Below are 14,057 nucleotides of genomic sequence, written 5' to 3' on the forward strand. Positions count from 1 at the left end.
CTGAACCCGAGTACTACCTCCTTTCTCTTTAGAAGTTGATTGTGGGGTAATTAGCGCTAAACTTGATTGCTTGTGAAATTTGTATCAATTACTTTAAATTTGATTTGCATGACTCAAAACCTGTAGAATCGTTAGCGCTATGGTACTCTAAAATCTGGGATTCATCGCTAAATCCAACTGCTCTTGGGAATTTTTGGAAGTTCTGGATCGGACCTAAACCGCGCGTCGAAAGTCCGATAGCGATGATCTTAGGTTATTATGGTCACCATGTTGGACTTGACTATCACCTCAAAAATTAAGTCCAGATGATGTCCTGAGTCGATTTAATTGAGTCCGGAGTGAAGAGTATGAGAACGGTGAGAAATTAAAAGGTGATTTTATGAAATCTAAGTCATGTCGCTTGCGCGATGATTTTAAGTAATCTAACCATTGGGTTCTGACCCAATTTTACCCTCGGATCAGGGAAGGTGGCCCAGGCATGTCATTATGCTTGTGGACCTGATAGAGTTTCGGTGACCGTTGAATTGAGTGTGGTCCGCCACGGCTGATCTGTAGATCCGAACGGTACGAAAACTCAGTCTGACCTAGATCCATGGTCAGTGAGCTTAAGTCCGACCACACGTGGAAAAAGGCCCACCGAAAGTGCTCCGTTGGATCGAGAGAGGCCTGTTTTGGTTATAACCTAAGTATACCTTGGCCCTGGGGCTATTTTCATCAATGTTAGGTCTATATATAGACCTTAAAATCCTAGCTCTCTTTTCCATACGAATTTCCTAACCCTAGCTAAGAAAGAGAGAGGAAAAGAGAGAGAAAGTGAGAGAGAAGTTGGTGAATCATCTTCAGATTCTTTCCTATTGCTCTACATCCTTAAACCATCACTTTTGAATCGTTATTCTGGCGATTCTAAGTTCATCCTTAGGTAAGTTAACCTAACCCTAATCTGTTTTAGAGCTTAGATGAGTCTATGTGTTGTTGTAGCTCATTGTTATTGTTACCTTAGGTTATCTTGTCGCCGTTGACGAAGACATATTGTCTGAATCAGTTCAGTGCTCTATTTCTGGTTTTAGGTGCGGACTTTAATTGTATAGGTTATGGTTTTCAAGGCTTTTAATGCCAGCTAATGGTTTATTCTTGTTATGGATGAGATTCACATGCTAAATGCTATGTTTATTTTGCATTCCTGATAAGCATGTGTTATATTGAGATTTGTGCATTCTATGTATATGTAGAAAGTACCGTATACGTATAAAATATGAATATGTGTTTGTCATGATTATTTGTCGTGTATTCGTGCTAGATGTATGTGTGTCAACTCCTTGGCAAAAGGAATTGTCCAAATGCGTGTATTTCAACATACGTCATGTATGTTGGACTATGTATTCTAAGTGTTTGTAGAAATGTCTGAATGATCTAAAGTGTAATGTATTAACTTAATTGCGGGCATTGAGAAGTGATTCTCAACTCTCTTCTTGGTGTGTATGATTTCCTACATGCAAGTTACATTCTTTGTTGTTTAACTTCAGGTATTACTTATGTTCAAATCCATGTTATGTTGATATTCTTCAATTGCTTACATACCACATGACTTGAGTTGTTGTTCCATTACTATTCTAACTTGTTTATATGAATATCTGTTGTAATGGAATATGTTTGGGACTATGAATAGTCCAGGAAATCGGTAATCGGCCTTGAGTTCGTTGCTGAGGTTGCTTTCGCCACGTAAGATGTGATTTGACAAACCCGAGTCGTATTAGAGTTGTCGGCAGTGGTTTGGCCACACGGAGTGTTTGCGCACTCTATGTCGTTCAACCTAACGTGTGCTCGTGCTAGTCGAGTTCATCAAGTAACCCGATTGTTCGGTGTATGTTAACCATGTATGGACGCTATTGTTTGAATCTAGGGTACCAAACTTACCGATGAAATCCTATTAACCATGGTACCTTGATCCGCTAAGACTCATGAGCCGGACATGGTGGTATGGGACACCATGGTCGAGCTGTTGCCTACGCTGAGGTGACGAGCCTTCCCGTAGTGACCAATGAGCAACCAAACTCGTGAGCCGATTATGGTGGTATGGGACACTATATTCGTGCTGTCGGCCTACATTGATTGGTGACGAGCCCTTTGTAGTGACCTCGAGCATGCCTGGATACCGCATTGAGGTGACGAGCCTTATTGTAGTAACGAAGGTATGATAAGAATGCATTGATTGGTGACGAGCCCTTTGCAATGACCTAAAACCATATGATCGTATGAGATGATCTAGGACTGACGACCCTAGAATGGATCATTGTTTGGACGTTGATATGAGGAAGGTACCTTAGCTTCCCAATCATGCTGTATGAAAATGAGTAATAACAACTTGGAAATCATATTTATGCACCGCATTTGCATGTGCCTGGAAGAGGTGGAGCACTTTGAGGTGATGTCATGCGTAATGTAAGATGAAGACGCTGAGGGTGTATGCGCAAGGGCACGCATCATTTTACATACATTCTTACACTAACAAGAGTACTTAGGACATGTTTGATTGTTCTGCTTTATCATTTTTCTTGATTAAATTGATAACATGTTAACCTTTGCTTTATTGTTCCACTTAGTTGATCACTCACTCCTACGTTCTGGGACGGTGTTTAAACACCCACCAGACTCTGTCTTAGATGTAGATATTGATGCGACCTCTAAGGCAGAGCCGGAGTTCGAGGATGATGAGGCTGCATTTTCTTTCATGCAGTTTTCAGGCAGGTTCTAGTGAGCCATGTCCTGATGCGTGGGATTCTGGAATTTCTTTTTGGGAATAGATGATGTCATTTAATGCTTGTAATTTTGATAGTAACACTTGTAAGTATGACCTGGTATGTATATGTATTTCAGGGATTTGCACATGTACACATATATTTCTTTAAGTCTTCCGCTTGCGTTCTTCACTTATCCCTGAATTATGTTGCAGTTTGGCTTAATCTATTCCTTGTTTTATGTACTCTTACAGACAACATACATCCATCATTAAATATGTTGCATAAGTAATGTTTTGAAACTCGGGAGCTGAGTTATGCTCGACCCCCAAATTTCAGGGCGTTACACTAGGAAAGATAGCCCTTGAAGACCAAGAAAAGATAATCTTCACATGTCCCTATGACACTTTTGCATACCGAAGAATGCCATATGTAATGCACCCACCACCTTCCAGCGATGTATGTTGAGTATCTTCACAAACATGGTGGAGCAATTTTTAAAGGTCTTCATGGACGACTTCTTTGTATTTGGTTCCTCTTTCAGTGATTGCATTGAAAATCTCAAATTTGTTCTGAAAAGATGTGAAGAGAAGAACCTTGCACTTAATTAGGAAAATGTTACTTCATGGTTCGTAAGGGAATAGTGCTTGGGCATATTATATTGTCCAATAAAATTAAGGTGGACAAAGCCAAAATTGATCCTATCTCTAACCTACCTCCACCCAGAAGCATACGCAACGTGTGATCCTTTTTAAGACATGACAACTTTTAAAGAAGATTCATTAAGGACTTCAGTCACATATCTTGTCCTTTGTACAATCTTCCTCAAAAGGCCACCCCATTCGAGTTGTCTGAAGAATGTCAAAAAGCTTTCTCTCAGCTTAAGGGCATGTTGACAGTTGAGTGTGAAATATTGTATATTTCCCCCTCATTATTCCTTAGTTTTATGAACATGATAGTACTTAATCGATTTATTTCTACATGTTTTATCTTACAAGGTGATTTTAAGGGCTTAAGGTGAAAAGAATGCTAATATCATGGATTTGATGCTCAAGAATTACCAAAGCAAGAATTGGATACTTGGAAGCCAAGAATGAAGATTTCAAGAATCCAAGACCTAAGAAAACTAAGTGAAGAAGGAAGAAATTTGAGATTGCAAAACACAGAAATCTGGAGCTGCTGAACTTGACAGTTTGATACCATTAAACACATCTTCGATGTCATCGATGTAAGTATTCGATACCATCGAAGGAGGCTTGATCCCATTGAAAAATCAGTGGAAATCAAGTTTGGTTGCTGGAAATTGGGTGCAATTCTCGATCCACTCGAAGGCCCCTTTGATCTCATTGAAGTCCAGTTTGATGCCATTGTAATTATCATAAATTTTAGGGTGAACTCACTGGACTATTTTGGACATTTCTCAATCCCATCAAAAAACATGTTCAATATCATCAAAGCCAGTTCGATGCCATCGAAGGTCAAGCGATCTCACCAATGGATTTACATAGACAGTTTTGACAAATTTCAAATTCGAATCGAACTCGGCCATGGATCTTCGATGCCATCGAAGTCCCATCGAAGCTACATAAACTACGTAAATAAAAGAGTCTTCTGAGTCTTTCCAAGCACAAATTAGGGTAGGAAGAGTAGAGCAAGGAGTAGTGCTGCTTTAAGGAGTTCTCCTTCTCCTCCAATCTTCTTCTTCTAGTTAGTTTTTCATGTTTTCTTTTAAGAGTTTTAGTTTAATCATGACTATGGTTAACTAATCTCTTAGCTACATATAAGAGGTGAAGCTTGTAGTTTATTTTACTATTTTTCTTACTTTGATTTAAATTTATGATCTTCATGTTGGATATTTCATAGTTTATGGTTTGAATAAAGAGGTATTTTTGAATTTATTTTAATCTATCATTGACTCTGAGCACGGTGGATGCTTAAGAACTTCTTGAATGCTCTCTTCTATATTTTGTGATTGTTTGATATGTAGTATTCCTTGATCTACCATTGACTAAGTGCATGGTAGATGCTTTGAATTCTCTACAATCAATTCAATAAGAAGGTTATATGTGGAACTGTTGTTATGACTGTTAAGAATATGTTTTGAATTTGTTTATAATGTTTTAACTACTCTATCATCTGACTAGATAGGTTTGGACATCGATTCCAATTGAAGTATCGATTGAATCAAGTAAGATGGCATTCAGATGCTGCAAATTGATCCTTGGTGCTCTAGTTTCCATTATATTGATAGTTTCAATTCACAATAATATCTTTCTCAATTCTCATATTTAGTTTAGTCTCTAGTTCTGATTATTAAATAGTTCAGAAAATCACACACATTTAGTCTCTGTGGGTTCGACCTTGGTCTCACTAAGATTATTACTACTTCACAACCCTGCACTTGGGGTATAAGCGAACAAGTTTTTGGCGTCATTGTCAGAGACTGCATTGTGTTTTCTAAATTATTTTAGTTTTAGAATTAGTTTAGAATTAGGACTAAATTTTGCTATGCTTTTCTTAGATTAGAATTTCAGAATTTATTTTTAGAAACTAACTTGTTTTCTATTTTGTAGCATCTAATTTAGCGATTCTTCTTTAGTAATATCCTTCTCACTCTTTTCTCTTTTTTAGATTTCCTAGATTATGAATTTCTATTTTTAGGATTAGTTGTTTAGAATTAGAGGGATCTATAGTGTTTCATGCCCAAGTCGGTACGTGATAACACTCTACGTCTTTTGAGCGAAAGAGGATTAGTCGAAGGGTTGCCTATCCATCACCGAATTAGACATCATTTAAGATCCTCTGATTTAGTAGAAGTAATGACTACAAATCAATCTCACCATCCGACTGAGGATCTTCAAGATGAGAATAAGGTACATCAGGCTCCCTCGCCTAAAACCTTACGAGATTACCTACAACTTACGAGGGAGAGTACACCTTCTTACATGATTTTTCTACTCAAAGCAGGAAACATGGATTTCAAGCTAGGAGTGATTCAACTCCTTCCTAAATTTCATGGCCTAAACTCTGAAAACCCCTACTACCACTTAAAAGAATTCGATGAGATTGTCACTACACTGAACTTTAATAATGTCTCTAAAGATACTTTAGGATTGAATTTGTTTTATTTCTCTATGAAAGAGAAGGCTAAGTCGTGGCTGCACTCCTTAAAGTTGTGATCCATTAGTACTTAGGCTGAGATGACCCAAGAGTTCCTTAAAAAGTTTTTTACAGTTAATAAGACAAATACCTTAAGGAGGGCAATCATGAATTTCGCCCAAAAAGAGGAAGAAACCTTTGTCCAATGCTGGGAGAGATTCAAGGATCTCTTGAATTCGTGTCCACATCATAGCTACAAAACAAGATGGGTAATAAGCTTTTTCTATGACGGATTGACTTCACCAATGCGCCAATTTGTAGAGATGATGTGTAATGACGAATTTATGAAAAAGGAGGCCAATGATGCATGAGATTACTTTCACCAACTTGCTGAAATTGTGCAAATATGGGACACCACATCAGGACCCACCACTTCTAAGCCAACTCAATCAAGAGAGAAGGGATGAATGTATGTCCTAAGAGAAGAAGATGACATGAGTTGTAACATCTCAAAAAATTGCACTCTAGTACTGTAAGTGCTATGGGTTCTTGCTCCTTTGATTGTCAAATTTTGTTATGCCAAAACCACAGTATGTGTCTTGTGTAGCACATTGATATATCTGTTCAAGGCAATGCATCACATGTATAAGGATAATGCTTCAAGTCAAGAACAAAGATCTACTTTAAGAAATGCAAGATCAAGTACATTGATTCACCTTAAAGCTTCAAAGTTCAATGATTTTAAAGTGACATCAAGACTCAAAGTGAAGCACAATTCAAGTATTATAAAGTCAAGCTTCAAAAGATCTCAAGTACAAGCGTCATGAACTTCTACGATCATCCATTATCTAAAGAAAAGAAGGTTCAATGTTCATACTTCATGTTTAAGGTATGAAAGACCTTAGATTGACCTTAGGGTAGGTCATTTTGGAAACATAAGTCAATTGCTTATTTTATAAGTGTTTGGTCTATTCTTTGACTAGTCCTGGACTCTATTCGACTAGTCCTAGCACTGGCTCAACCAGTCCAAGAAATTCCACGACCAGTCCTAAGTTATTGCAAATTTTCAGAATTTTTTGGTTGAGCTACGACCAGTCCTGGAGTCTGCTCAACCGATCGTGTGAACTGTGCACAACTCGTTCACGACTAGTCTAGCAGCCATGACTTAAACTTTGGCAACTATTCCTGACTCCTCACGACCAGTCATGGGCAGGTCATGACCAGAGTTGGAGGCCTCACAACCAGTCGTGAAGTGCCTACGACCAGTCGTGGAACGGTTTCATCCGATTGCGCTCAAAATTTTAAAAATCAGTTCGTTCTATGACCAGTAGTAGTGTCCACAGGACCAGTCATAGACGTGATTTCTTTATCTATAAATAGAGCACGAATTTTAGAGTTTGATATCCAATTCAAGTAAAATCAAGGCATCACACTGAGAGATAAGTTAGTATTCATTTTAAGCTAAATTGTGCTCATTTCATACTCTTTTTATTAGCTTTTTATATTTGATTTTGTTTCTGCATTCCAATCTAATTTGAAAGAGGAATTGTGATATTCCACTTCTTGGAATCAAAATCAAATAGAGCTAGCCCAACTTGATTTAATTTAAAATCAATAAGAACCTAGAACCATTTCAAAGTGAGTATTGAACATTGAACTTCTATATTCAAACTTCTACTCCAACATGGTTCTTCCGGGCTGCAACAAAAGGAGAAATCCAGGTATTTTATATTTGTGTAAATCTTCTGTTTTTATTTTCTTTTGAGATTGAGCCAGAAAAATCTCATTGTTTGGTTTATTGAGGTAATCCAGAAAACTCAGAGTGGGGTTTTTTTTTTTAATTGTGTAAGCCCATTAGAAAGACACAATTGTGAGGGTTTTAGGTGAACCTGAGAAAAACCTATTTCATAGTGAATGCTAATATCCACTGTGTGAGGATATTAGGAGTGGAGTAGCAAGCTGTGTGGCTATTATTTAACAGTTGGTGTACACACAGGCGAACCACTATAATTCTTTGTGTTTGGATGTGTGATTTATTTTCTATATCTTTTATCATTCAATATTGTGGGATGTATGTGTGGATGTGAATGTTGTAATCTTTTATATTTCAAGCATTGTGGGGAATGTCGTAATAGATTAGATTTCATTTCCTTACTATTTATTCCTCAGTATCTAGTTTGAGTTTTTGATACAAAGACTTTTCTAGGAATCAGGTTGTCCTATCATAAACCTTGGTTTTTCATGTAAGGTTGTCCTTAGAACAACATTTGTATCAATCTCTCAATACTCATACATTTGAGGTTGCTTTACATTTTAGTATTGTAGTTTGTTTAAAGTGCTATCTTTCATTCATTTATTTATAAGGCTATCTTATTATTTAAATTTCGTTGTTATTAATTTAAATTTGGCATAGTCCTATTCAATACCGCTCCCCCCCCCCCCCCTCAAAGATATATAGCTTGGCCTTTTCAAGTGGTATCAATGCCTAATAGCTCATTCTAATTGTTATTATTTTGGATTTATTTCCTAAGCTAATCGATCTAAGCTATTTATAAGATGTCAAATTTTAATAGCCTTTCAATCACTAGACCTCCACCATTTGATGGCACCAATTATGCTTATTGGAAAGCCAGAATGAGGATTTTCTTAAAATCCATGTATGAGAGCATGTGGTAAGCCACAGTGACCGAATGGACCCCTCCGACCATTGAAGTAACTGATATCGATGGATCAAAATCTGCTCACCTTATTTTTCTTGGACCACTCTTCAAAAAAGTGAGAGTAGTGCCAATGCAAAAGCACTAAATGCAATCACTTATGCACTATCACTAGATGAATTCAAAAGAATTATATCCTGTGATACTGCAAAGCGAGCCTGGGATATTTTAGAAATGACATATGAGGGAACATCAATTATCAAGAAATCTAAAGTCCAAATCCTCACAACCAAATTTGAGGAAATACGTATGGAAGAAAATGAAATGTTCATGAACTTCTATACAAGATTAAATGACATTGTGAACTCTATGTGGGGTCTTGGTGATAAATCTCAAAAAGTAAAGTGTATGCAAAAATACTACGCTCACTTCCTAAACGGTTCAATTCTAAGGTAACTGCGATCCAGGAACTTTGTGATACAGATAATATGAGGGTAGAAGAATTAGTTGGGTCTTTACAGACTTATGAGTTAACTTTTAAAGCTCCTAAAGGCAAATCTATCGCACTTAAATCTTCTAAAAATGTTTTTCAAGAAAATAATAGCAATTCTGATTTAGAAAACTCTGAAGTTGATATGGCTCTTTTAGCGAAAACGTTTTACAAAATTTTTAAAAGTAAAAAAGGGTTGATTTTCAAAAATCTAATGATAAGAAATCTAAACCTAAAACTCAAAAATCTTTAAAAGATAGTGAGTGTTACAACTGCCATGAATATGGGCATTTAGCAAACAGATGTCCTAAAAAGGACAAACCTAAAAAGAAAGGAATGTTGGCTACTTGGGATGAATCTTCTGGCTCTGAAGCCTCGTCTGAATCAGAAGATTCTGAAAACGAGTCGGGCAAATAAGTTAAAGCCCATATGACTCTAGCCAAGTTCACTTTTTTAGATCATGATGATTCAACTAGTGAAGAAAATCTGAATAGTGATCATGAAAATGAAGAAGATCTTCAAGATGCTTATAATGCCCTTTATAAGGAAAGTTGTAAAATTGTTGTTAAACTAAAACTACAAAAAGAAAAATTTTTTAAGCTTAAAGAAAATTTTGATTCGGTTGTTTTAGAAAAATCTCACATTTCAGATTGTTTTGAAAAATCGAAATGCGATTTATATTTCAAAACTTCACTGATTAAAAATCTTAAATCTGTAAATGAAAAACTAAAACTTGAAGTCTCTTCACTTTTAAGTTTGAAAGATACTTGGAGGTATGCCTGAGGTGATCCAAAGTTAGAAAAACTTTTATCTGGATCAAGAAAAATGTGGCAACCGATCCGGTTTAGGCTATGATAGAAATATTCCTCCTAAACAGAAGAATACTCCTCCTAAGTTTGTGAAAGGAGAGTCTTCAAACTCAAAAAGGAATAGTTCAAATCAAAACTTTTCTAAAAATGCTAAAACTTATCAATTTTTCAAACCTAAAAGTAATCATATCAACTATAAAAATCAGAATCAAAACTCTTTAACTGAGAAGATAGTTGATTTGCTTAAGGAGCTCTTAAAATCTAACTCAGTAGGTCATTCTTACAACAACTACAAATATAAGAAGACCAACTATACTCCAAAACCCAAAATAGTTATGAAATGGGTTCCTAAGGTTACTAGCTTGGTTGCCCACACTGCTTTCAAAGCTTCAAGCCATTCAAAGTGGTACTTAGGCAGTGGATGCTCAAGGCATATGACTGGTGATAAAGGTCTATTCACCGATCTTAAAGACATGGCTGATGGCTCAGTCACATTTGGTAATGGTAGCAACTGCAGGATTATTGGTTAAGGTATGGTTCAACTTTCTAACCTCTCTTTATTTGAGAATGTTTTATATGTAGAAGGTTTAAAACATAACTTGTTAAGAATTTCTCAAATATGCGATAAAAACCACAGCGTAAAATTTACTAATCAAGGTTGTGAAATTTTAAACAAAAAGGGTTCTATAATATTAACTGGTCACAGAACTTCTGAAAACTGCTATATTGTAAGTGATTCTAGCTCATCTAATCAAACGTGTTATATGGTCCATACTGATGAGACCGAGTTATGTCACCAACGCCTTAGACATGTACACTACCGCAAGTTGTATAGATTGAGCAAAAGAAAACTGATAAGAGATCTACCTAAATTACAGAATGTAGACAAAATTTGTGGCAAATGCTAGATTGGCAAACAAATTAAGAGTACTCATAAAAAGGTGAACTCCAATGCCACATCCAAACAGCTCGAACTTCTCCACATGAATCTTATAGGACCAATCAGGACGGAGAGTCGAGGTGGCAAAAAATACATACTGGTAATCGTGGATGATTTTATCAGATTCACTTGGGTAGCTTTCTTAAGGGATAAGTCAGAAACCCTTAATGAAGTAAAAAGAGTTCTCAAACGAATCCAAACTGAAAAAGGTTCTCAAGTCTGTAAGATTCGTAGTGATCATGGATCAGAATTTGAGAATAGTAGTTTTGAGAAATTATGTTGCGATCAGGGAATATCACATGAATTCTTTGCGCTCAAAACACTACAACAAAATGGAATTGTTAAAAGAAAAATTAGAGTGCTTCAAGAAATGGCAAATGTAATGTTAAATAGAATGAAGCTTCCTAAAAATCTTTGGGCTGAAGTAGTAAATACTGTCTGTTATATAATCAACCGGGTTTATACAATTTGGTCAAATAATAAAATGCCTTATAAAATGTGGTTTGATAAAAATCCTACTGTCAAATACTTTCGAGTTTTTGGCAGTAAGTGCTATATTTTAGTGACCGTGAAAATCCGAGTAAGTTTGACACCAAAAGTAATGAAGGGATCTTTTTAGGATATGCTTTAAATGGTAGATCATATCGAGTACTGAATAAGAGGACCGGTGTTATCAAGAGTCCATCAATGTGGTCATTGACGATCATCTGAATACACCTGCCTTAAGTTTAGATAATGATGAAGTTTTTCTAATTAACAAACCAGATACTTCATCAAGTCAAAATAACTCTGAACTAAGGACTGTTAAAGATCATTCAACTACTCAAATTCTTAGAAACCCTCTCAATGGTGTGCGCACTTGTAGACAACTAGAGGATATATGTAATTACATTCGCTTTACATCTCAGACAGAACCGGCTAACGTAAAAGAAGCTCGTACTAACGAAAACTGGATTGTTGCGATGCAAGAAGAGCTTAATCAATTTGTTAGAAATGATGTTTGGTATCTTGTTCCTAGACTTAAAGATAAATATATTATCGAAACTAAGTGGATTTTCAAAAATAAATTTGATGAACTTGGTAATATAATTCAAAACAAGGCTAGACTGGTTATACAAGGGTACACTCAAATTGAAGGCATCGATTACGATAAAACCTTTGCCCTAGTAGCTCGTCTTGAATCAATCAGACTATTTATATCCATTGCTTGCTTTAAAAAATTCAAAATTTATCAAATGGATGTAAAGAGTGCTTTTTTAAATGGCGATCTGCATGAAGAAGTTTATGTTGAACAACTAACAGGCTTTGAAGACCCTAAGAATGTTGATCATGTCTATCGCCTAAAAAAGGCTCTCTATGGTTTAAAACAAGCTCCTAGGATATGGTACAAAAAATTGACTAAGTTTTTACTAAGTCATAATTTTCAAATGGAAAGTGTAGATAAGACTCTTTTTGTTAAGAAATATAACGATCATAACTTAATAGTGCAGATCTATGTTGATGATATTATTTATGGATCTACTTGTGCTAACATGACTGTTGAGTTTACAGATCTTATGAAATCTAAGTTTGAAATGAGCATGGTTGGGGAATTAATTTATTTCTTAGGGTTGCAAGTAAAATAACAACCTGATGGTATCTTCATTTCTCAAACCAAATATGCTCTGAACTTAGTAAAAAAGTTCAAATTTGAGAATGGGAAAATTTTTGATACTCCTATGAGTACAACATTAAGGCTCGCAAAGGACTTTATAGGTAAAAGTATAGATCCTAAATTATATCGTAGTATGATAGGTAGTTTGCTGTATTTAACTGCAAGTAGACCTGATATTGCTTTTAGCGTTGGAATTTGCGCTAGATATCAATCTAATCCTAAAGAGTCACATTTAACTGTTGTTAAGTGGATTATAAGATATGTCACAAGTTCTGCTAATCTGGGTCTTTGGTATCCACATGATACTAATGTTCAATTAGTTAGGTACACTGATGTTGATTGGGTTGGTAATGTTGATGATAGGAAATCAACCAGTTGTGGTTGTTTCTATATTGGGAACTGTTTAGTTTCTTGGCAAAGTAAGAAAAAAAGTTTTGTATCGCTCTCAACTACTGAGCTGAATACATTGTAGCTGGAAATGCATGTACTCAACTTGCATGGATGAATAGAATGTTAAGTGATTACGGAATTATACAAAAGTCAATGGTTTTATATTGTGATAATTCCAGTGCAATAAATATATCTAAAAACCCAATCCTTTAATCACGAACCAAGCACATTGACATTAGATATCACTACATTCGTGAATTAGTGGAAGAAAAGATAATTTCATTGGAATAAATTTTGACTGAGAATTAACTTGCTAACATTTTCACTAAACCACTCGACAAAAGCAGGTTTAATAAATTGAAATTTGATCTTGGTATGTGCAATTTAAATTGATTATTCACACATTTATGTATTATAGTTTATATATTTATTAAATTATAATTTTAAATTTTAAAATTATGTGAAGAATGCATGTTTTTGTCTTTGCACGACCAGTCACGTGTAGCGCGCTGGATCTTTTAATTTGAGGAAAAACCTTTTCTTCCTCATTTCTTCTTTTTTCTTCAATGGGTCGTAGCACGACCAGTCATACCCAACTTCTTGATTCTTCAAGGTTAGTCTATTATTTTCATTTTCCTCTTAGATTCAAGTGTTTATCACTTCATTTCTTACTTAGGGTGATTTATTTCATATTTCCTTAAAAATTTTAGGGTTTTCTTCTCCAAAATCTGTTTTTGAAGAAACCCACTCTACATCTTTTGCAACTTCTTGATTCCTTCACTTCTTTGTTGTAAATGGATGCTAGAGGTAAAAAGAAAACTACCCATGGTGCTTCCTTATCTTGGCCGACACCTTTAACAAGGCGCCATCTTTGGTCACCCGAAGATGATCCCTCCTATGTGCGGGATTTACGATTGCGCAAGGATATTATTGAGTGACCTGTGGATATTGATCATATTGCTCCATTTAAACTCCTTCCACTTCTCTAATCTATAGGATGGGCTAACATTCTACATTGGAGTGGGCCAACATACCAGTCTATTACGCAAGCTATGTTTGCGTGTATTTCTGAATTTTCGACTGAGGACTTAACGTTTTCAATAGCAACTAGAGTAGGTCCATTTGAAATAGACCATCATTTGATTTTAGCTCTAATGGACATACCTATTAATAATGAGGGTATTCTTATTCACACTCTAGTTGACAAACCGTTGGAATCAGAAAAATGCATGCTTATTAGAGCATTATGCAACATAGATGTGCAATGGACTCATAAGGGGAAT

The 14,057-nt window shown here is 35.8% G+C and overlaps 1 non-coding gene across 1 annotated transcript; it reads right to left on the reverse strand.

The window, feature by feature from the left end:
• Positions 1 to 5,982: 5,982 nt before the first annotated feature.
• LOC131235903 (small nucleolar RNA R71) lies at positions 5,983 to 6,090 on the reverse strand. Its single transcript, XR_009166418.1, has one exon. It is a non-coding gene; the product is annotated as a small nucleolar RNA R71 (small nucleolar RNA).
• Positions 6,091 to 14,057: the final 7,967 nt, after the last annotated feature.

This window comes from Magnolia sinica, chromosome 19 (assembly GCF_029962835.1).
Source record: "Magnolia sinica isolate HGM2019 chromosome 19, MsV1, whole genome shotgun sequence".
In the NCBI taxonomy this organism is placed as follows: domain Eukaryota; kingdom Viridiplantae; phylum Streptophyta; class Magnoliopsida; order Magnoliales; family Magnoliaceae; genus Magnolia; species Magnolia sinica.